Here is a 24052-nt window from a genome sequence, read left to right as displayed (position 1 = left end):
CTGCTGGAAAAAAATCAAAGTCTGGTTCTCTATATTTAATCTTCACACACTCTGTACTGTAGAACTGGTTAATATGACTATGCGGTAAGTTGACTAATTAGTATGATAGGATCAGAGAAACTAAGACAGTTACCTAAGGTCACACAGCAAGTAAATGCTGGTCCTGATCAAATCTGGAGCTCTCTAACAAACAGGCCTCTTTCCAGCAAAAAATTCTGTGCTCCCTGGAAGTTGGATATGTAGATTAGCCCAACTCTTTAGGAACATCGAATAATATTACAGAATAATAATTCTTTTTATCTGTCTGCCTCTCTTGTTTGGGTTTTGCATTTTGTGCCTCTAGTTTTTATTGCTTTAAATACTAAAATTCCCTCTAGAGCTCACCGAGTTTTAACAAGGCTTCTAGCATCCTAAACTCAAGCAGGGAATCTTCTGCTGCAGGGAGACATCAGCTTTCTGCAGAAGGTCTAAGTTACCCTTGTCAGGACCCCAGAATGATGGAGGGCCACAGTGTCCTGTACTTCAGGTACCAGCTTAGAAAGAAGGGGGCACCAGGATGGATCCCTCTCTGTAAGGGAAGATGCGGAGGTGAAGGTAATTGATAAGAAGCAGGACTTGTGGACAGACGGCAAATCACTTGTCCAGGCAACTCAGGATGGTGGGAAGTGTGGCTGTTCAGGGTATCAGCAGAGAAAGGTAAGAAGCTGCTTCTTCTTGGAGTGGTAGAAAAAGCAGAGCATCCCCAACCTCACCTTGACTCAAGGTTAATCACAGTGTGATCAAGTTCCCTGTGTGGAACTTTCCTCCAACATCCCGAGACTCTCTGGCTCCCGGATCCTCTCAGGTCCACTCTGAAGGGGCACTTAGCCAGCCAGCTATTGAGCCCAAGTCCTTTCAGTGGACTGACAAGGACTCCTATGCTTCAGGAAGGAGACAGCTCCTCTCCTCCTGCAAAGTGGAATACCGGGAATTGCATGGCGTATTGCTCAAGGCACGCCTAGAGCCAGCATAGATGGGAGCTCCCGGAGACCTAACTCTGAACTCCATCTGCCACTGGGGAATGGCAGGCCCTCGCCATTCTGGGTGTCTGGGAAGCAAGTAGAGATGAACCGAAGCAGTTGGCTACAGCAGTGTTGCTCTACCTTCGCAAGCAACACACAGATTGGAAGGGCTGGTTAAATCCAGTTGCTTGATCGCATCCCTAGAGGTTCCAATCCCTCTGCTCTGGGGTGGACAGGCCTAAGAATCTGGCCTTGTAGGGAGCTGCCAGGGCTGCTGCCGCCAGGGAACATTGTTGAGACATTCAGAATACTGCTTTACTGTTCCAGTCAGCCCTTCATCAGAGAATTCTGAGTTAAAACATTACAAAGATCTGTGAGTTCAAGGCCAGCCTGGTCTATACAATGAGTTTGACGACAGTCAGAGCTACAGAGTAAGACCCTGTCAAAAAAAAATGAAAGAAAGAAAGAAAGAAAGAAAGAAAGAAAGAAAGAAAGAAAGAAAAGACAGACCTGAGACCTGAGACCCGCCATAAAGTTCACACTAAACAAGCCGTGTGCTCTGCTTGCAGAACTAGAGAGGGCTCCCGTAGAAAGCCAGGGACTCCAAGGAAAGACCTTTGTCTTATTAACACTAAAGCATGCCTAGGCAGTGATGGCTTTAAATAATTGCCTCTGTGCCCACCAGTCCCAACAGAAAGGTGTCTGGAAAAGTGGCAGAGTCCCAGAAGTTTGGGGTGTTCAGTAGGGAGGGGGAAAGGTTGGTACCCCAAGTTCCTGGTCCACATGGTGACTCTGATATACTTTAGACAGGGCCTTAGGAACAATCAGGCAGGCTCCTACTGCTCCCTGTACAACTTCAGGTCGCCAGGCAGGGAACTGTAGCACAGAAATAATGATTCGTAGCTAATTTGTGTGCCAACTGCTAGCCACACTTTCAGGAATGCCTTGTACACTGCCATACGGGGGAAAAAAAGTATTCTCAGGCCACTTCCTCTTAGCCACTAGCCTGGCCAGCAAATGCTCCCTTTCTCTCCAAAACCTTCCGTCTGCTGTCCACAGCAGGCTGACCCTCAGGGCTGGCAGATGGTCCCTCTTGGATGCCCACTCTGCCTTCTGCCGGAACACTTGTTACCGGGAGGCAGACATAGGCATCCTGAAGCAGGTGGGGGCCAAGAGTCAGCTATGCAGGTTCCAGAAACTCCTGACGCCAGCTGTGCACATCACAGGAACCGAATACTTTAATTAACTATCTTGTAACTGGTTAAACAGAAAACAAAAGACAAATGTTTGTCCCTGAGAAAGTCTGATTGCTTTGAAGAGGTTCGGTGGAGGCAGGTTTACAGTAAAAGATCACTGTCGGGTTAGACAGGGAAAGGCTAAGTGAGAAAGACCAAGGAATGTGGGAAACCTTCCCGACTCCTAGGGCTGTCCACCATCGGACATTCATGCTTGAGAGATGCTGAAGATAGAGATGGGAGAAAAGACACTGTGGGAACAGTTTGCATCGGAAGAGTGTGGAACCTGGAAGCAGTCAGACTTGCATCTGAAAACCAAGGTTTGGTCCCCAATCAAAGGGTGAGGGATGATAACTAGGATTGCTCCTCAGCCAGTGAATGGTGCAGAGAAAGCATGTGTGTCGAGGCTATGTTGGGTACCTAGATCACTTTGTCCCTTTCCAGTTGAGAAACCTGGACAAATAACCACTTGAGCCTGAGGCTCCTCACCTAGAAGAGAAAGCTGCAGGTGCCAAACTTGCAGTGGAAAATGAGGGTGGGGGCGGTTACCTGCTGTTTGCAGGCAGCACTCACCGGCTTCTTCTGGTAATTTCTCTGTTTCTTGACATCAGCCTGGGGCTTTCCCAGTTCAGAACAGAGGCCTTGTCATGGATATCCCTTCACACCACCTGCTGGGTCCCAGCGCTGTTTCAAGGACATTACTGGGTTCAAATACGGACACTGGGGATCCTGAGACCTGATTCCCCAGGACCATCGGTTATCAGTTCTCTGCCCCTTGCACAGACAGCTAGAAAAACCAGAGGCCAGAACAACAATCAGGGGAAAAGATGCCAAGAGTGAACCTTGTGGGCAGGGAATGAAGGACATCATTTGAATCCTGGATCAAGTCATTTCTGCAACCAGACTTTTCTGCCACAAGAGATAACCAGCTCCTTTTTATGAAAACTTCTTGAGGACAAAAGTATGGGGGTGATTTGAGAGATGACCCCAGGAAGATGGGGAGGCATGAGCCAGAGTAGCAAAGGGACATTCTCTGATGAGTGTCACAGACCTGTGAAAGGATTCAAAAGACCTCACATTGTCCTACCTGGAACAAGAAAGGATGGAGTTTTAGCCACCGGCTCCCAACTGTCACTGGATGAAGGCTGCATTTGAATAGAAATAAGGACATTTCCTGCTTGGCAGGTGTGGTCGGACCCCAGCACAGGCAGAGTGGACTCTGCCTTCAGAGAAGGGCCAGAAAGATTTGGAGCTGGAAGCTGAGGTGGCAGACAGGAAAACATGGGAGCAGCAGACAGGGGGGATCTAGCCGTGTCCTATGTACTCATACTTGGGTCACCATCTGCTGCAGCCCAAGGCTTCACTGGTCCTATCCTAAATACAGAGCCCAGAACCTGCAAATCATGATTCCTTTTCTTGGAGGCTGGGGGTTTTTGATACAGCGTTTCTCTGCGTCACTTGGAGCGTATCCTGGAACTTGCTCTTATAGACCAGGTTGGCCTCAGACTCACAGAGATCTGCCTGCCTCTGCCTCCTGAGTGCTGGAATTAAAGGTGTGTGCCACCACCACCTGGCTGCAAATCGTGGTTTCTAAAGTGCCATCATATCCATCAACCACACACCCACCATTACTGCTGACCAGTAGTGTCCACATGGAGGCACAGTATGTTCTCAATCGCCCGTGGTATTTCTTTTAACCTGAGGCTTCTTACATGGGGGTGAATGTGATCTAGACAGCGCAGTTCCCACCCTGCCTGCTGGCCCCCATGCTTTTGTGTCTGCCACCTTCGACAGCTGCACCAAACACAGCTCAGGGGACTCCACACATTTGCTAGGCCCTCCCTGAGGTCCCAAGGCAACCAGAGCTAAGGGTCCCTTCAAGAGTCACCTGTCACCAGACTCCCTCAGCAAATAGAGAGATAACACAGTGAAGCAGGCATCAGACTTGTTACAGAGGTCAAGGCACTAAGAAACAAAGCACAAACAGACCTTTTTTGTCTTTTTCTTTCCTTGGTTTCTTAAAGCATGGGTGGAGAAAACCACGGAAGACAGAAGACTGATTTATTAATAATAACTGACTGGAACATGTAATGTTTACGTTCCTTCAAGAGTTTAGCCTGAGAGCCTCACTCTGGTAGCACAAACCCTTGTCAAGAAGGATGCTCGAGATCACATGCAAGTGATTGGTTAGGGTCTTGCCACAGATCTGCAGTTGGGGCAGAGGGGACATATGGATTTGACCTGGGCTGCTCCTGCCAACCTGTCAAGACAGGCTGCTTTCCACCTTCATATTTCTGTGTTCCGGTTCCAGGGTATGTGTCCTGCATGCTCTGTGAACACTTTCCTAAACAGCGAGACAGCAACAACTGTCAGGCCCCTTTGGCAGGTGAAGAAACAGAGGTGCCCAGAGTGCAGAAGCTAATGAACGGTAAAGCTGAGCACTGTGGCCCAATGTTTTCAAACACGTTGTCCACGGGCTGGAGAGATGGCTCAGCACTGGCTGCTCTTCCAGACGACCTGGGTTCAATTCCTAGCACCCACATGGCAGCTCACAACTGTCTGAAACTAGTTCCAGGAGATCTGATACCTTCACACCAATGCATATAAAATAAAGTTAAATGAATTATTAAAAAAAAAAACAACAAACCTGTCTGACCCTCTCCACCCAGCCAGGATGCTCATTTTCCTCGAGCCAGCCCCACCCTGCCTGCTGGCCCCCATGCTCTGCCTGAAGAAGAAAAGAACATGGCAGATCCTGGTGGCTTATTGCTTGTGTTTTCTCAGTCACCATGCATGTCTGGGACGTTCTTCAGGGATCCCTTCTCCCAGTTCTCTTCTGTAAGCCCTGTCTGGGTCTGAGTTGTGGGTCCGGGGTGCCGGTCTCAGCCCCCGGAACTGCATGTACTGCACACAAAAAAAAAACACCCCAGTATCCAAGAGATAAAGGCAAACTGGTTTAAAGAAACCAGGTGGAGAGAGACATTTGCAGGGACTCTGTAGAGAATGTGCTCTAACCCTTGGCTTTTCTCACCTGCAAATGTCTATTTCACTGGGTTTGTTGCAAGAGCAAAGTAAAACGGCCTGTGGAAGGTGGATGCCAAGCCCAAGTCACGGCCTTGGAAGGCCTTCCAATAAATGCTCTCTCCCTTTGTCCTCGTGGATGAAAGCAGGGCATGCGGAAGGTTAATGATCTTCCCCTTCCAGGAGTAGTAACAGGAGCAGTTTTGCTGATGTCATGGGAAGGACATCCTCCCTGGGAAAAGATGCTGCCCAGAGCAGGAACTCAGCCCTACAGATCGTGTGGGGGTCGCTTAGCTCAGGCTTCCTGCTGGTCACCACTGGGAAACAGTGGCTTCTGCTGATTTGGCAGGGAAGTGGGAAGGAAGGGAAGTGTTTCTGCTGGGTCCTCTCATCCTCAACCCACACTAGCACCTCCTGGGAAGACAGCTTTGGACTGACCGTGAACCCTGTAGTTTGTGAATTTGTTTGCTTTGGGCAAATAATCGCTTCCTGTTTCTTAGAAGACTACAGCGAGCTTCCCAAGCATGGGCAGCAGCTCTCACCAACCAGCAGGAATGTGTGGGGTAAACTAAACAGAGAGGGTGAGAGGCCCTCCCACTGAGCAGCCCCAACCCCGGCCTTGAGAAACCTGGTGTTGCAACTTCCCTCACGACTCAAGTGTTAAAGGAATCCCAAGAGCAGGTTTGAGGTCTCCAGGAGCTGATGCAAAATTCCTTTGCCACTTGGCAGAGCTTCCTACTAAACAGGAAGTCTGCCTTCTTCCCTGACCAATCAGCAAGCTGGTGCTGCACCATCCCCAAGGCCCATTTGCCTTTCCATCCCTTTAATGCCCAGCACACACCCACTTCCTGCTGGAAATCCCCTGAATTGTGACTTTGGGCTTCCTGCTCCCAGACCTTAGCCCTCTCCTACGGTTCACCACAGAGTCTCTTGTCCACAGCCCTACGTTATACATTGTTGTTGGCAGGGATTTAAAGCATATGTGAGAAGTTTACAGGCTTGGCTTTATTTAAATCTTCATAACCCATGTAAGGTAGACACTTACATATCCCCCATTTTGCAAATAAGGAGATTTGGGGTCAGGAACGTAAATGACATGCTCAAGCTCATGGGGTGGGGGTGGGCCAGCAGAGCACCTGCTTAGGGGCCCAGCTTTCGTTATTGCAAGCACTGTGAAATGCTGCTAGATCAGGGTCTGCTAATAGGTTGGTGGTCCCAGATTTCTTAAAACAGAGGCTCAAGGGCCCCAGTGATTTGTGGAAGTTTTTCTGTTCCTGTGTGTGTGTGTGTGTGTGTGTGTGTGTGTGTGTGTGTGTGTGTGTGTGTGTGTGTTTTGGTGTATGTATGGTGTATATATGTTGTGTGTGTGTAGTGTGGTATGTTGTATGGTATGTATGATGGGTGTGTGTATGTATGGTATGTATGGTGTGTGTGTGTGTAGTGTGTGTGTGTGTGTCTAAATTTGTGTCTACATATGTATGGTGGCCAGATACTGGGTATTTTTCACTGCTCTCCGCTTTGTTTGTTTTTTGAGACACAGTCTCTCACTGAACCTGGACTTCACAAATTCAGCCAGACTAGCTCAACAGCCAGCTGCAGGGAGGATACTGTATCCACCTACCCAGTGCTAGGATTACAGGCACATAAGCCTGCACCTAGGTTTTACATGGGGACCTGAACTCAGGCCCTCATGCCTCTGAGGTGAGCACTTTATCCACTGACTTAATCATCTTCCCCAGCCCCTAATTTGTGTTCTTAAAGACCCTGAAGATTTTTCTCATGTTTGTTAATGCTCTAGACAACCTTGACGAGACCAGGAACTAGCAAACGCTTTCCTTGAACAGTTGCTATGGTGTAGATGAAGTTTGGATGCATCCCTATTTGTGGGGATGGGAGCTGAAGACATACCACCAGGGCAAGGTATTTAGGTGACCAGCCTTGGGAGGGACCAGTGCTGGTCTCATGGAAGGACAATTCTCAGGAGAACAGGCTGTTCTCCTGAGTCAGAACAAGCTGAGTCACACAAAGTGTTTTGCCTTGTCTGCATGTGGCTGTTTTCCTCTCTCCCCTTCCTCAGGTGTCATCCTCCTCAGTACACACTCCTCTCTCATGCCCCTCAGAAATACCAGTCATCAAACTGGATCCGCTGTACCGCCCTTCCTGGAGGCCAAAAGATAAAGCTAATCAACCTCCACTTTCCAGTACCCAAAACTCTTGAGCCAAATAAACCCCCTTTCTTTGGTTTTTATAAAAAGATTTTTTTACTGTGTTCTGTTCATGTTTTGCCTACATGTACATATGTAAAGAGAGGCTTTTCCTTGCTAGCCGCTTTGGTTTATCACCCGCCGGGTGCCTGGGCTCTGCTGCATTGTAGTCCCCAAATAACACACAAGACGCTGTATTAATTATGAAGCTGTTGGCCTTGCTTGTTTCTTACTGGCTAGCTCTGACTTAAGTAATTACCCCATAATTGTTAATCTAAGTATGTCTCTTACCGGAGAAATTTCCAGGCTTCCTACCCCATGGCGTTACATCTCGACTCCCTTGTGTTTCTCTTACCCAGAGTCCTTCTGGACTCCTAGTCCCTCCTATCTAGATTCCCTACTGGCCAGACAGTGCTTTATTGACAAATGCACAGGACTTCCCCAACATACATATGTGTACCATACGTGTCCCTCATGCCCACCAAGGCCAGAAGTCACTGGATCCCCTGAGTTAAGGGTGTTTACAAGCTGCCGTGTGGTTATTGAGTCCCCTGCAAGAGCCACTGAGCCATCTCCATCCCCTAAACCTCTTTCACTAGATTCCCCCAGTATCATGCATCCAGCCATAGAAAAAGAAAAAGGACTAAGGGATAGAGAATAAAAATCTTGGACTTTGTTCTCAAATGAGAAAACTGGTCTATAATGTAGGCATTTGCACATAAGACAGAAAAGAAATTCCCACAATTTTTATTGATGAAATTCAAGATCAACAATAATCATGAATATGATTTGGCATACAGATTTAATAATGAAAAGATTTAAACTCATCAGGGAGGAATCATTTGGTTTACCTGGAGTTAAGAATTAGTATTATCTAGCATCAAATCAAATGCAGATGCATATTTGTTTTTAAAAAATCACACCTTTTAAAATACTTGGTACAAAGTACACAGTAGCCTAGAGTTAATGGGCCTGCACTAAGCCCGCCCTAGACTAGACCACCGGGATGGACACTAGGTACATTTGGGTCAGTTCTTATCTGCACTAAGCAATCTCTGTAACCCAACCAGGCTGGTGACTCCACTCCTCCAACACCGTGTCCCCCATCCCCACCCCCACCCCCAAACAGTTGCTCACTGGAATTGACAGATTTGAGCAGGCATGTTGTCGTCCTGTAACTCTCTGGAAGCTGTAGTAAGTCAGGCAGTTCTTGCTTTACATAGCTCCCTGAGAGGGAAAGCAGCTGCCCAGCCAGGTGGCTGAACAGCTGCAGGAAGCCCTCAGCTCTGTCAGGCTGCCACCTGTGGCTTCTGTCCCTTCCTCATCTGGCCCCTCCTGGACTTCCCTGGTGCCAGCATCATACAGCGAGCCTGTTCACTTGATTACTGTGGAGAGCTGAAAGGATATAAACGGACCTCCCCTCCTCCCAGCTTAGCCCTAGGACCCTGTTCGTTCAGCACCTGTCTGAGCTTGTGGCTGCATAGAAGACTACAGTCAGTTGAAACAAAGAAACAAGAAGCTTAAAATCTCCCCCTAGACATAATAAACAGCTAAGGTTCTTCCCTGTACCTGTGAGTGACCTTATTTAAAAGTAGTACTGTTGCAGGCAATATAATCAAGAGAAGGTTCCTCCTGCGCTAGGATGGTTCCTCACAAAGGACCAATGTCTTTGTAAGAAGGGGGAATCCGGACACAGAGACATGGAACCACAAAGAAAATATCACTGAAGACAGACGATAGATGGCGAGGCATCTAAAAACCAAGGGACATCAAAGATGACTACCAAGCAGGTGGAATAGCATGGAGCCAATTCTCACTCAGAGCTTCTGCAAACAGCCAGAAGTCTACAGCCTAGCACCTGGGCACTGGGTGGCTTGGCACCACCCATCAGTGGCATCGTGTTGATCACTTGAGCACACCAACACAACTGAGAATAGTAAGAAATAGAAGAATGACATTGGAGAGAAGGCCTTATGCTTTCAAGAGCCATTTGACACAAAGGTGAGTAAAAGTAAACAGATTTTAGAACTATTATGGGGATTTTTAAATTTTAAATTATAGACACATCGTAAATAAAAAAAGTTGGCTAGAATATACTATTTGTCATTATCTATCTCTGGGTAGATAGTAAAATGAACTGATTTTTCCTTCTGTGTGTGTGTCCACGCAAGCGTGTGTGCGTGCATGAGAGAGAGAGAGGGGGGGGACCAGAAAAGGACGTAGGATTCCTGAAGTTGAAATCACAGGAAATTGTGAGCCCCCTGATATGGGTGCTGAGACCTGGACTCTTGTCCTCTGAAAAACAGGAAGTACTCTGAACTGCTGAGACATCTGTCCGTCTCCTAAACAGGAGTTCTTAGGGGGCATGGAATTAAAAGAAACAAAATAACTAAATAAAAGCAGCAGTATAATTTTTACCCTGAACACACACACACTCAGGGTGAGGGGGCGTCATTTATGATCAGAGCAATTGTAAAGTGGATCTGAGCGATGCCTTGTAGGCCTTGGATAGTAGATTGCTTAAGATATTCTTGTGGATTTGCTGTGACGGCAGATAAATCAAAGCAGACACCAAGCCCACTAGAATCTGGGAAGGGGGTTGTTGTTATTTTAGTAAACGTGTAGACCACCTTCCCATCTCATGCTAACTGAATAACCCAGGAGAAGTCAATCACCTAGGACCATACAAAACTTAAATTTCATTTTAATTAGTTTCTGCCTTTTAGAAAGCTCTATATTTTCTGAACTGAGTTTGGCTGCCTCAGGAGAGAAATCTATTGATAGTCACTGAGAACATTTGCCACATGGCTGGTGTGACATCATTCCTTCACATGGACTCTGCTAGCTCCTTCAGTATCACAGTAGTGTCACTATCAGGGTCATTGTCAGCATGCATGATTCAGAGGGGAGAGAAGTGAGATTTGGTAAGGTATTGTGGATGGAGTCACATAGTGTTGTGCCCACATTCTGAACCCCAAAATCACCAAGAGGCCCATTTCGATGCAAAAAGTCTTTTATTGCAGTTGTTTAAGGAGCTAACCCATTAGCTTGTGCCCTTCATCCATCCACCGTGGAGGATGGCTGGAGAAAGACCCTGAGAACCCACGAGGCAGAGATCTTAAAGGGCAGCATAATGGGAAGTGTCTAGGGGTATGAAACAGTCTCAGGATTGGTGCACTTCCAGGTTTGGGCGACCCGCCCTGTGTTGATTGGCCAGCTGGTTGTTATGGCCCATAGGCCCTCCCAGGGCGATTGCTATGCTCTGCATGTCACTGTTGTGCACTTGTCCATAAGGCACACCCACCCTGAGCCATGACAGGCTAACATGTGCTTGCATGACCTTGCCACTCCTGTCCTGGTCACTAGGAGGTCAGATGCCCATCTTGTGGCAAGGAACCAATCATGGCTGCTAAAATGGGGACCTGGTCACTACAATAGTAAGTGACAGATTTGGAACCCCAGAAAAGGAAGCACCACTCTTTGTCACCATGCTCTCTCCAACTTTGGATTACTTGAGGCAAGAACCAGGTGAAGGACCATGCAGCAGCCCCACTGTAGAGTAAGATCTGGAACTTTCCTTTTCTTAATCTGTGCACGAGTCAAAATGCCTACTGAGTGAGTCCTGTATGCCCAACCCATTTAAAAACTGAAAGTCTCCATCCAAATACTAACCAGGCCTGACCCTGCTTAGCTTCCGAGATCAGATGAGATCGGGCATGTTCAGGGTGGTACGGCCGTAAGACTGATCCAGACCCCCTGAATGTGAGTGTCAGTGAGGAGGCCTAGGCAGTATATATCCCTGGCATACAAATAGACTTTGGGTGCCCATCCCACAATGAGGGATGCGCTCTCAGCCTAGACTCTTGGGAGAGGGCCTAGGCCCTGCCCTGGATGAAATGACAGACTCTGAAGATCCCCTATGGAGGGCCTCACCCTCCCTGGGGAACGGAGTGGGGATTGGGAGGGGGGCTGAGGGGACCCAGTCAAGGGGCGGGGAAGGAGGGGAGGGAGAGGGAGCTGGGATTGACATGTGAAGCAAGCTTGTTTCTAATTTAAATTGAAAAAATGAAAAAAACTGAAAGTCAATTAATAACCTAATTGTTTAAGACAGAATATGATTAGCTTGTAGCCTAAAAGCTCCTTGCACAAAATTTACTGTCCATGGCAATCATCAAAGGAACTTGATCACCTTAGGACCTGGCATTAAGGTTCTTTTCTGATAAACTCATTCGTATTCAAAACATGGAGACAAAGCCTGATGGGACCAGCGTATGCTTCCTTTCTTGCCTGTGTTTCCTTCTTGTCTTAATGTCCTCCTCATTTATTGATAATTCTATTTTGCCTTTTTGTGCTCTATTTTTATACATCGTTCAACTCAGTGGCCTGGAAACTTGGCTGCATTTCAGAACCACCTGGGAATCTTGGGAAAACTCCAGATGTCCAGCACACTTACCTGTCCAGTGGCATCAGGGCCTTAGTTCAATGGGACCAAGCATTGCCTTAGTGCTCCAGCAGCTGCTGGGTCCCAGAAGCCTTTCTGGAAAATATGTGGGGCAATAAACAAAATACAGCCCTAAACCACACCAGTTCTCTAACTGCTCGCCTACAGCCTTGGCAACCACGGGTCATCGTTTTGTTTGTTTGCTGTTTATGCTTTCCCTGCCTGTTGTCCCTGAGGTCCTGTTGTGAAGAGCAGTTATAGACATCTGCTTCTCTGGCTTGTCCCTCTCTGCTGCTTCTTCTATGCCCTCCTTCTAGCCAAGCTACCTGCCTCCTCTCAGTCAGAACTCTCCTCCCTCCCCACTCCTGACCATTTTCCAACATCTGTGCCTCTACCAGGGACCCAAAGAACAGACCGAAAACCACAACAAACCGTTCTTCTGTAATTTGCTGGGCCACCAGCCTAAAAAAGAGACTACAAATTTCCCCCCTTTTTTGTTGTTGTTCAAATGATCTGTGAAAGAAACCAGAGTTGTTGTTTGGTTTCCCCGAAAACAGTTTAGTAAAGTAGCATATGCAGAAGCAAAGACGATACGTTCATGTAAGTACAGAATTTGAAAAGAAAATTTGCCAAAGGAACCTAAAATGTTGTGTTGGCTTTGAATGAAACCAGCCACATGCATGCATAATTAAAAGGGGCCCAAACTAAGCAGGCACAATTGTGCAAAGGGTTAATCTTAGACTAGCATGACAGAAGAGTCCCCAAAGCAGACACACAAATAGTCTCTGCAACCAGGACAACAGTATAGTGCACAGCTTTTTGTAGCTATTGGGAACCTTGCCACTCTCTGTGCCCTCAGCCTCCTGTGCAGATCTGCCGTGTTCTCCTCAAGAGATGAAGCTGAAACCCGGCTTGCTGTGGGCGGATCACAATCCACTGCATGTCCAGGGTTTACTGCCCCCAGCTCTGCTCCTAATGCCATGAAGGAGCCAAGTACAGCAGAATTCCCTCATGCCAAGGAGTACCCACTGTGCCTGTCTGGATTGGGAGTTGGCAATGCTGGCATGAAGACATGGATGGGAGGGGTTGGCAATGCTGGCATGAAGACATGGATGGGAGGAGTTGGCAATGCTGGCATGAAGACGGGGATGGGTCCCGTCCCCAAGGGGACAGCAGTCGCATGAGTCACAGGCTGAGGGGAGGTCTTTCAGCAAACTTTCCATAGTGCCACTCAGACATCAAGCCTGCTCTGCTTCCAGGGTAGACATCCCAGCCTTCCTCAGGAAGCCTCCAGGCAAGTGAGGGGTAGCACCGCATGTGTGCCCTGGGATGTCAGGAGCAACAGCTCCAAGCCCGCCCAGTCTCCCCCAGCCTGGTGCTTGTCTTGCTCCCTTGATCCACCCAGCTCTCTCCAGCCCCTCTTCTTCCTTCTGTTCCTCAAATCCCCCCATGCTTTCTAGACTCACGGCTCCTGCCTGGCCATCATTCTCCCTGAATGACCTTCCCCTGATCTTTATGGACCTGGGTTGTTTTGTTTTGTTTTGTTGTCATCAGGCTAGCCTCAGCTAAATGAGTTCATCTGATCTTCCCCAACTCTCAACCCAAGGAGGCCCACTTTGCTGTGTTCTGTGTTGGGTGCTAACAGCTCCTTTCTCCCCCCCCATATATATTTTTTAATTTAAATTAGAAACATGCTTGCTTCACATGTCAATCCCAGCTGCCTCTCCCACCCCTCCTCCTTTGTCCCTCCACCAACCCTCCCAGCCCCCCACCCAGTCCCCACACCATTCCCCAGGGAGGGTGAGGCCCTCCATGGTGGGATCTCCAGAGTCTGTCATTTCATCCAGGGAAGGGCCTAGGCCCTCCCCCATGTGTCCAGGCTGAGAGAGCATCCCTCCATGTGGAATGGGCTCCCAAAGTTCATTCATACACCATGGTAAATACTTATCCACTTTCTAAGGCCCCAAAGAATACCAAGGTCTCCTCACTGACACCCATGTACAGTGGGTCTAGCTCAGTCCCATGCTGGCCTCTCAGCCATCCGTCAGGGGTCATGAGCTCCCCCTTGTTCAGGTCAGCTGTATCTGAGGGTTTCACCAGCCTGGTCTTGACCCCTTTGCTCATCACTCCTCCCTCTCTGTCACTGGGTTCCAAGATTTCAGTTTAGTGTTTAGCTGTGGGTATCTGCCTCTGCCTCTGCCTCTGCTTCCATCAGTCAGTGGATGAAGGTTCTAGGATGACATATTAGGTAGTTGTCAAACTCATTATCAGGGAGGGGCATTTAAGGTAGCCTCTCCACTATTGCTTAGGTTTTTTTGTTTGTTTGTTTGGTTGGTTGGTTTTTTTTTTTTGTTTTTTGTTTTTTGTTTTTTGTTTTTTTTTTTGGTTTTACGAGACAGGGTTTCTCTGTTTTTGAGGCTGTCGGTCCAGCCCGGCCTCGAACTCACAGAGATCCACCTGCCTCTGTCTCCCGAGTGCTGGGATCAAAGGCATGCACCACCACCGCCCGGCCCTTGCTTAGTTTTCCAGTTGGTGTTATCCTTGTAGATCTCTGGAAACCCCACTAGTGTCAGCTCTCTCCTCAAACCTATAATGACACCCTCCATTATGATATCTCTCATCCTGCTCTCCTCTATTTTTCCCCTGACTCAACCTTCCTGCTCCCCCATGTCCTCCCCCCCTTCTTCTCCCCCTCTCTTCTCTCCCCTCCCCCCATGTTCCCAGTCCACTCAGGAGGTCTTGCCTCTTTCCCCTTTTCTGGGGTACCATGCATATCTCTCTTGGGGTCCTACCTCTAACAGCTCCTTTTTAAGCTATCACAGTTGTATCTTCTTTTGTGTACTTACCTTTTACTTGGATTTCTGTGTGTCTCCACTGGAAATATATGCTTCACAGATACAGTTTGTATGAAATACATACTACACATATCCAGGTAGGCTCCTGTACCTCAGCACTTACTCCAGAGTTTGACATGTGCTTGGTGTCCTTAGAATATTGGTCATCTGACCAAATAGATGAATTGATACAAATCTGAATGCTACCTACCACTGGTTATATCAACCATTCAGATAGTAAAAGAGCCAGGCGTAGTTCTCCATGTTTCTGAATTATTAACTCAGTAACATTTCAGCTGAGTCTTGAAAGGCAAGTAGAGATTTCCAGGCACAGGGTGGAGGTAAGGGTGTCTCAGGCAGAGACAACAAGACCAGAACAGTGAAACCATAGGACAAAAAAAATCAGCAGTTCACAGCAGACAAGGGGTGGCAGAGAAGGACCAGTAGATATATATATATATCCTCTACAGCTTGTTTGTATGCATATATATATATATATGCGCCATGAGAGGTTGGAACATGAAGATGGAATTTCATTCTATGGTTAAAAAGAAGAAGAAAGATTGAAGAGAAGGCCCACCGCTCCACCTCAGATTTCATATCTTATCAACCTGCTCAGGGTCGCAGTTACCTCAATGTGCTTGGTGGCAACCTTTCTACACCTGGTGGCCACCACCAGCAGAGCACATTGTCTGCTGTAATATTTGATTGTAAATAATGACTAGGCGATCGTGTATCTTGGTACTTATATTCATTTGGGTGTGTCTGTGTAGACATTTCTATAGGAGATAACACTGATTGAAGCTGATTGCTCCCCAGTGTGGGAGGACCTGAACAAGGACGGTCTGGGGGAGAGAACAAAAAGGCTGACCTCTTGTGAGTTCGGTTGAATTTTTCCTGCTGAAACAGCAGCTATCCTGGATCTCCTGTGTGCTGACTCACCCTGCAGATCTCCAGACTTGTGAGCCTCCATAATTGCATAAACCAATTCCTCTTTATAAACCTCCTGCTCTATTTACGAAGAAGCCATAGGCTCTGTCTCCCCCAATGACCCTGACTAATACAACAGATCTTGATACTGGGGTGAGAGGGTAAGGGGAGGGAGAGGCAACTCAAGGAACTCCAAGGGAAATCGGAGGAGTGAGGTGAAAGCACTCAGAGCAGAGAAACAGCCCAACGGACACAGGTTTCCCTCTTCCACCCACTTCCAGGCCAAGCACAGGCTCCAGTGCCCGAGCCTTGTGTGGCTGTGGGCTTCCAGGACAGAAGACAAGCTGGACACAGCCTTGCCTCCAGGCTCTAAATGACGGTACCCATCTCCACTCCTTTAGTGAGCTGTCATCAGGCCACGGGTAGAGAGAGGCCCAGGCTGTTGACTTGGGGCATTAAAAGATAGGACCCAGACAGGGCAGACGTTCACCCTCTGTACCCGTCACCCTTCCCAAAGAGGAGGCTCCTGGCAAAAGAAGAGTTTCCAGGGTTAGGTAGGATCATCAGGGTTTATTTGTTTCTTCGTTTGTTTTTAAATCATCTTCAGCCACGCTCTACTTTTCAAGCATGTGGGCAGTGGCCAGCAAGGGACAGTCGAAACCACTAGCAGACAGGACTCTCCTCAGAGGGGCAGTTGGTTGTATGTGGCTCAGGGAAATCAGGCCCAGACCTGCTTCCATCTCTGACATAGTTGTGGGTCCTGAGGCAACCGTGTGTCGTACTCGCTGTGATGTGGTGTCCTCTAAGGTTCCCCTGGGTCTGAGACTTAAGGTGACAGACTCTTCATACCAAGTAGCCTCCTGGAGCACTCAATGCTGAAAACACATTTCCAGATCTGAGGAGGGGTTGCTCTTCCCTCCCCTCTGGCCCTTTCTGACATCTGAGTCAGTAGACTAGAAAGGAAATGGCTCACCTTAGCTGCCATGTACAAATTATACAAACCTTCCATGTTTGGAATATTCATTCTCATTCTCTCCCTCTCTCTCTTCCTTCTCCTCCCCTGTCTCTCCCTGTCTCCCTCTTCCCTTCCTCTCCATTTCTCTCTCTTTCCCTAGCTACTGTGTTCTAGGAATCCCAAGCCACATGGAAAGGCCACATACAAGCCCCAGGACAAGCAACCCAGCAGAGCTTCCCTGCCATCCATGAAAACATGCTATTCTACACGGTCAAGCTTTCTATACGGTAGTGGATCGCTGGAACACGGGAGCCTGGAAAGATTATACAAAAGCATCTCATAAGCCCTGAATCGCTCCACAAATACAATGGCTCATTGTTAATGTCACAAGTTACGGCCCTGCCCTTCCTGTTCTGTCCCAAAACACAACTCCTGACCCTTGTTCAGCCAAATTTGGGCATTTGTCTCAGGAAGATTTCTGCTTTGCCTCTGAGCACGAGCTCTTAGATTTTCTAGGTGAGGTTTGAAGTGAGGTCAAGAGGCAGAGATGTCTCCCAGGAACTTCTGGGTTTGCCCACCTGAGGTTCTTCATCTACATGCTGCTTCTCCATGTCAAATCCACATGTGGGTGAAACGTCACACCCGAGGCCTTGTCTCCACACTCCCCTATGGGAAAGTTGTCCATGTGTGCCCCCTATGCCACGCGTTCTGAATGGGCCCAGGAGCTCATGCTCCCCAGCCAAAATGTTTGCAAATGCCTCCCATGGTCAAAATCTACTACAGCAACGTTTGCAAATGCCCCCCATGGTCAAAGTCTACTACAGCAATGCGCAGGTTCTTGCACTAAAAATGGCAGGTCACGGTGACCAGAGAGAGGAAATATGAGCAGAGAAATCTTGCCATGGCTTCTTTCTAATGACCTGAATAGACCCACTGCTAAAAGACTGAGAGATTTAGGTCAAGGAGCTGGCTCAGTTGGTAAAGTACTGGTGTGCAAACACAAGGACCTGAGTCCATCTCCAGGGCCCGTATTTAAAAGCCAAGCACAGTGGCATGCATGGGTTTGTGAACCCAGCACTAAGGAGGCAGAGACAGGTCAATCCTGGGACTTGCTAGCTGCCCATCCTAGCCTAACTGACACACTCCAGGATATTGAAAGACCTCGTCTTAAACAGATGGTAGATGGAGCCTTAGGAAAGTATCCATACCTGAGAATGATCCATGTCCTCTATATGCAAGTGCACACAAACCCCCTTCCATGTGTTCCTGCACACATATGGACACACACAGACACACATATACACATACACCAAAATCAAAAAGACTGGGGAGACTAAGTCTCTGACAGAATTAAACCGCTGACAGCTATCCTCTGGCCAGAATCATCTATGGCAGAAGTCTTTATCTTTTTCAATACTGTCAATATAATATCAAACCTGAAACTTGACATCTCATGCCTTTTAAAATATCTATCCAATTGTTCAAATGTCTTTGTCTTCTGAAACAAAAATAACCAAAAGAAACCTGGATCTAGATTCTAGCTATCTGGACATACAATTAAAGTATTTCTAGATTTCCCACTGGATTAGTGTTTGAAATTGGGCTTTTCTTGTCACCTATCTTTCCGTGTCCTTGATGGGTGAATGTAGACAGAGAGGAGAAAGCATCACCCATTCCATCTCATGAGCCCTCCCCCTTCCTACCTTTCCAGGGGGTCATGCATGCCTGGGCCATCACTTGTCACGTACCATTTTGGCCTTCTGTGCAGCACAGAAGCCAGCAAACGTTTCCACGTCCATTCCCAAATCAGCGAGCTGCCAGCTAAATCCCAACAGTGGTGGGGACTGGAAAAAGAGGGGCACAGTCTTTCGTCCCTTCTTCTGGCTTCATGGTAGCTGCCAAGGGAAGTTCTGGGCTTGTGGGTGACCCGGGCAGCTTAGTACCCACAGTACTAGTTTTTATAGCAGTCACATCAGAGTGTAAGTATTCATTGGTGACAGCACAGGCTTCTGTCTCAAATCTTGGCAGCATACACACACACACACACACACACACACACACACACACGTGTGCGCGTGCGCATACACATACCCACACATGCACGCATACACGCACATACACACACTGTCCAGGATTGGGAGTTATAGATCTCCTACAGTCTCTAACGTCTGAATAAACTTATCTTCCTTCCCTCCCTTTTCCTCCCCTCCCCTCCCTTCCCTCCTTCCCTTCTGTCTTTCCTCTTTCCTTCTCTCTCCTCCTCTCCCCTCTCCTCCCTTCCCTCCCTCCCTTCCTTGTTCTCTCTTTCATTTCCTCCCTCCCTTCCTTTTCCTTCCCTCTTTCCTCTTCTCCCCTCCCCCTCTCCTCTCCCCTTCCCTCCCTTTCTTCCTTCTTCCTTCCTCTTTCTTCCCTTCCCTCGCCTTCCACCTCTCCCTTCCTCCCTCCTTTTCCTTTGGCCTCCCTGACACTTCACAGCCTGATAACAAATTCCTGAATCAAATTTCTTCTGTTTGACTTACCTAGCATAGTTCTGGTTTTCTGTCCTAGACCACTAGCAGTCTGTAGCTCAGAGCTTCCACGAGAGGTCCTACATGATAACCATCTCCTCTGTCTTTCCTATGAACTCCAATTTGCATTAGATTAGCAATGTTTCACAACCCTTACAGTCCTAGTTTCTTTGCACTTCCCTGGGGAACTACATGACAATTTTGACCAGGGAAATAAGAGTTGTCTGGGATTTCAAGGGAAATTTTTGTTTTCCTGGTAAGGTGAAACAGATGTGAACGGAGCCAGCATTTCCATTCTTCCCCACTTGGAGTAGATATGTGATGCTTGGACCTGCAGCCGCCTCTTTGCTTCCCCAAGTATGAGGAGCCAAGTGGATCCTCTAGAGATGACACAGTGAAGCAGCGTTGGCCCACGAGGTGTTGCCGAGCATGGGCAAGAGGTCCGCTCCATAGGACCAGCCTAGCCCTCCTACATCCGCATTTCAGTGTCATCCCTATGACAACCGAGACTTCCAGAGCTTTCCTTGCATCCATTAGACACTTTCATGTACACCCAAGGCTTCTTCCGAGGAGGGAAGAAACAGATTCTCACTCCACTAACAGAGGAGTCACAGGACGGTGCATCTGGGCAGACACTGACAGCCGCGCCTGCAGGCTTTGACCTTCCTGTTCTCATTTTGAATTGCCCTTTATCCAAAGCTCACCACACAGTTCTCATTAGAGGCTTGGAGATAAGATGGAGGAGGTCAGAGGGAGATTATTTGGGTCATGGCCAATAACACAGTGTGTCACGGATCCTCTCCTCTCCTCCGCCTCCTTTTCCACCAAAGTTGGCTACAGCACCCATGCTCCCGGGAGGCCAGCGCTACTGCTGCTGCTGTGCTCACCGCCGCTCTTTCTCTGGACAAAAGCCCTGTTGAGATTGGTACCCCAGGCAGCCTTGCCCAGCCTTCCTCCCCGGGAGTCGCTTGCCCACAGCCTTCCCGTGCCTTAATTAAGTGGACATCTCATTCCCAGAGAGGGTGTACAGCTGCCGTGCTTTCCTGCCATCTTGAAGCCAAATCGGAATTTTTAAAATCCTCAGCATTCTCTTGCAGGAATTGCGTGCCTCTCCCCCATTTGCCTCCTGGGGCCACGATTCTTTAGGATGCCTGACCAGGGGCAGAGGGAAGCTGACCCTTAAGGTCACATGCACAAGCCCTGTTAATGAGAGCCCTATTTGTGAAGAAAGGGAGGGAATGAGGAGAAACCTCATTTCTCTCCTTCGATTTGTTTTTTAATCAAATCAGATTCCTAATTACATTTGGCCGGGATGAAATTATGCCTCTGAAGAGCTTCCAGATGGAGGGAGGGAAGCGACTTCACTGAACTCTGCAGCCATTCTGGTCAGCATTCCGTGTTTTCTCCTGAAGGAGCTGCCAACACAGGCATTGCTCTGGGGGACAGAGGGCACCCCCCTTCTCTCTCTCCAAAGGCTGACTGAGAGACTGCTTTCTGGCACAAGCCCGGAACTTCAGATAGGGCCAGAGGGAGGGACTCTAAAAGTTAATCTCGAAGGAGAGATTAAGGAGTTGTTGTCCTAACACTCCAGGCTTCACACCTGACCTATCCTTCTACCTCTGAGCAACCCGTCAGCAGGCCACCTCTCTGAGCCTCCCCTCCTTCAGCAGACTGCTCTTCCGCCCAGCACCATCAGGAACATTGGAGCATACGGCTTCTGTATGACACTAATGTCCTTTGCTCCCTCAGAGAGAGGCTGCCCAAGGACACAGAGCTGCAAACTTTAAGCCACTCACCCACCTGCAATCTTTTTTGTTTATTTGTTTATCTTCTTGGATCCGTTATTCTCAGGACTTTGTAGAACAGACAAACAAGGATGCCAGTTGTCTCAACAAAATTTCTCTCTTTATCCCTAACTCACCCCAGTGCCACCAAATGTTTTGTTCACCTGGACCTTATGAGTCAGTCCCCTGGTCCTGACTGATGACTGAGTCTGTTACCGCCGCCGCCGACCCTTCCCCCCATGCCCACTGCTCTTTGTGTGTGTGTGTGTGTGTGTGTGTGTGTGTGTGTGTGTGTGTGTGTGTGTGTGCGCGCGCGCGCTCTTCAACACTATCCCTGAACGTTCTTTTTGGATAAGGCAAACCTAAGACAATTGACTGTGTAGCTCTGAAAGCCCATTTTCAAGGGATGCTGGGAGTTCCTCCTGCCCCCATCGTCACAGTTGGACAAGACCGGAGCCAGAAGGATGGATCTGGCCATCTGAGCAGAGGGAACTCGTATTTTAACTATCAGATTCCTGAAATGTGGTAAGTTAACTCCCTAATAAAAAGCAGAGGGTGAGAGGGTCTGGGGAGGTAGAGGACTTTCTCTGAAAGTCTAAGAATCCAGGTTTGAATTCTGAGACAGGTGGATCCTGAGCTCGCTGACTAGTGGACATTGCAGGCATCTGAATCAGCTACAGGCCCCATCTCAAGGTAACGAGGCAGAAGGAAATGGAGGAAGACAGCTGATGTCCTGCTATGCTTCCACATGAGTGTATACACACAACATGCTTACCCCCACCACACATGTGTGTATACATGCAGCATGCTTACCCCACCACACACGTGTGTATACACACAGCATGCTTACCCCACCACACACATGTGTGTACACACAGCATTCTTACCCCCACCACACACAAGTGTATACACACAGTGTGCTTACTCCCACCACACACGAGTGTATACACACAGCATGCTTTCCCGAACCACCACACATGCATGTCTACATGGCAGAAAGTGGAGAGTACGATACTGTAAGTTTCCACAGGACCATGCACACCCATCACCCAGAGCAGCTAAGCAGTCTGGCAGGCAAGGTGGTACACAAGTGTTTGGAGCAGGGCAACATGTAGTCTTGGCAACCACACTGGACCTTCTACTTTCATGACATGTGTCATCACCAACATACAGACAGCTTCTGGCCAAATTTATGACAACTCTCTGTTACGTTATGGCTCCCAAACAAAGTGGCACTTCAGCTCCTTCCTCAGCCCAGGGTCCGTCACTCAGAGGCACCAAAGCCATTTCACGTTCTCAGGAAAACAAGTTTCCACTCTTTCCCCTTCCCAACATCCTCTTTTCTCTTTTTTCACATTTCAGGTGGGCAGGCAGATCATGGTGCATTACACTTTTTCATTGCTTTGGACTTGGGCATCAAACACTGGGCTGCACACATGCTCGGCCAGTGCTCTGCCTGAGCTATGCTCCCTCCTCAGCACCAAGCTTCTCCTCCTCCTCCTGTCCTTCTCCTCCTTCTTCTCCCTTCTTTCTTCTTGTTTTTTCAAGACAGGGTTTCTTTGTGTAGCCCTAGCTGTCCTGGAACTTGCTCTGTAGACCAGGCTGTCCTCTAACTTGCAAAGATCCACCTACCTCTTCCTCCTGGGTGCTGGGATTAAAGACGTGTGCTGCCACCACCACCCAGCTAGCACCATGCTTCTTAATCAAACATTATGGAAAGTCCTATTGAGATATTATATGCAGAACATAATTGTTGGGGTTTGGCTATTAAATTTTTGGCTTTAATTCACTGACTTAACACCATATGTACGCTGTCTTCTTGTCCTTCAAAAATTCCAAGATGGTTTTCAGAGTGTTGCAACAGATACTGTAGAGTAGCTTACTAGACATAATTCCAGTCCTATTTTCTTTACCTTTAATGCAGGGCCTGAAAAGCCACTAATGTCCTCGGTTTCTTTAGTCATCTTCCAGGTAGGAACACTCATAATGTCAAGAAGGTGCCAGTAGAAGCCACAGGAAGCATGTCCCTTTCTCAATAGAAGGATAAAGCCTCTCTAGGGGAAGGCTTCAGCGCCCACCTTATTCCTACCCAGAAGCTGACTTGCAAACAGGAAGCTCAGCTCAGGGCTTTACACAAAGAAATGATGGGACAGAAACACTTAGAGGAACTGACAGCACCATGGAGTGGTCGTGCCAGCCCCCAGGCTGTTGACCTCCAGACTTCTCATTACTGGGGGAAAATGAAGTCCAACTCAGTAGCTGGTCTTTTCCCAGTGAATTTTCTGTTATCTGTAACAAAACTAGTTCTTAAATTATACAAGTATGATCCCTTGGAGACCCTGGGCATTTGATATATTTCTTTGCTTCGTCCCTGATGAATCACAAAATAAAGTGCTAAGCTTTGTTTTGATGAACTACAGGAAGGGTCAAAGAGGAGGAATTCAAACCCGCCCCGGTCTCTAAGACTGAAGTTAGAGTGGCCTGTGTTGTGTCGCTTACACCACAGACATCCAATTCCTTTGCATTGAGGGATTTTTCAAAGTTTGACATCTATAAAGAAGTCTGGATGAGACTCAAGTCTCCTGACATGAAAACATGAATGGTTTCACTTTTCAAACATTCCAGCTGAATGTTTGCCGAAGTTTTTATCTCAGGGAAACTATTTGCTGAGGTTCTAATATTATGTAAAATATGGAAGCAAGACGCCCCCCAAGGGGGTTAGATTACTATTTAGCTTTATATTTCTTCTGGTGCCTCCAATAAATCATGAACTTCCTCAGAGATGTTGGAGGGCAGCCTATGTCTTTGACTGCAAATGACAAGCCATGAATAATGCATGTGAGTCTCTTGTAGAGGCTTCTAAACCACACAGCCTGTTTCCTTTGGACTCTGGCTTGTTTTTGGACAATTGCTCAGTGGAGCCTGGCTTCTGATGAGTTGAATAAGCTTGAGGCTGGTCACTTCCTATTTATCTTAAGAGTCAAGACCAATACCAGGAAATCTTGAATACTAACAGGTGGCTCCAACTTCCAAAAATGAAACAAGAAAACCTTACAGAAGGCATCCAGTATGTTCTAATCTTTGTGTTGGGACTAAAAATTCTCCAAAGACATGTTGGTTCTCTACAAGTAAGTCCTAAG

The sequence above is a fragment of the Mesocricetus auratus genome, unplaced genomic scaffold (assembly GCF_017639785.1).
Source record: "Mesocricetus auratus isolate SY011 unplaced genomic scaffold, BCM_Maur_2.0 Super-Scaffold_100020, whole genome shotgun sequence".
Taxonomy (NCBI): domain Eukaryota; kingdom Metazoa; phylum Chordata; class Mammalia; order Rodentia; family Cricetidae; genus Mesocricetus; species Mesocricetus auratus.
Note: the sequence above shows the minus strand (reverse complement) of the source record.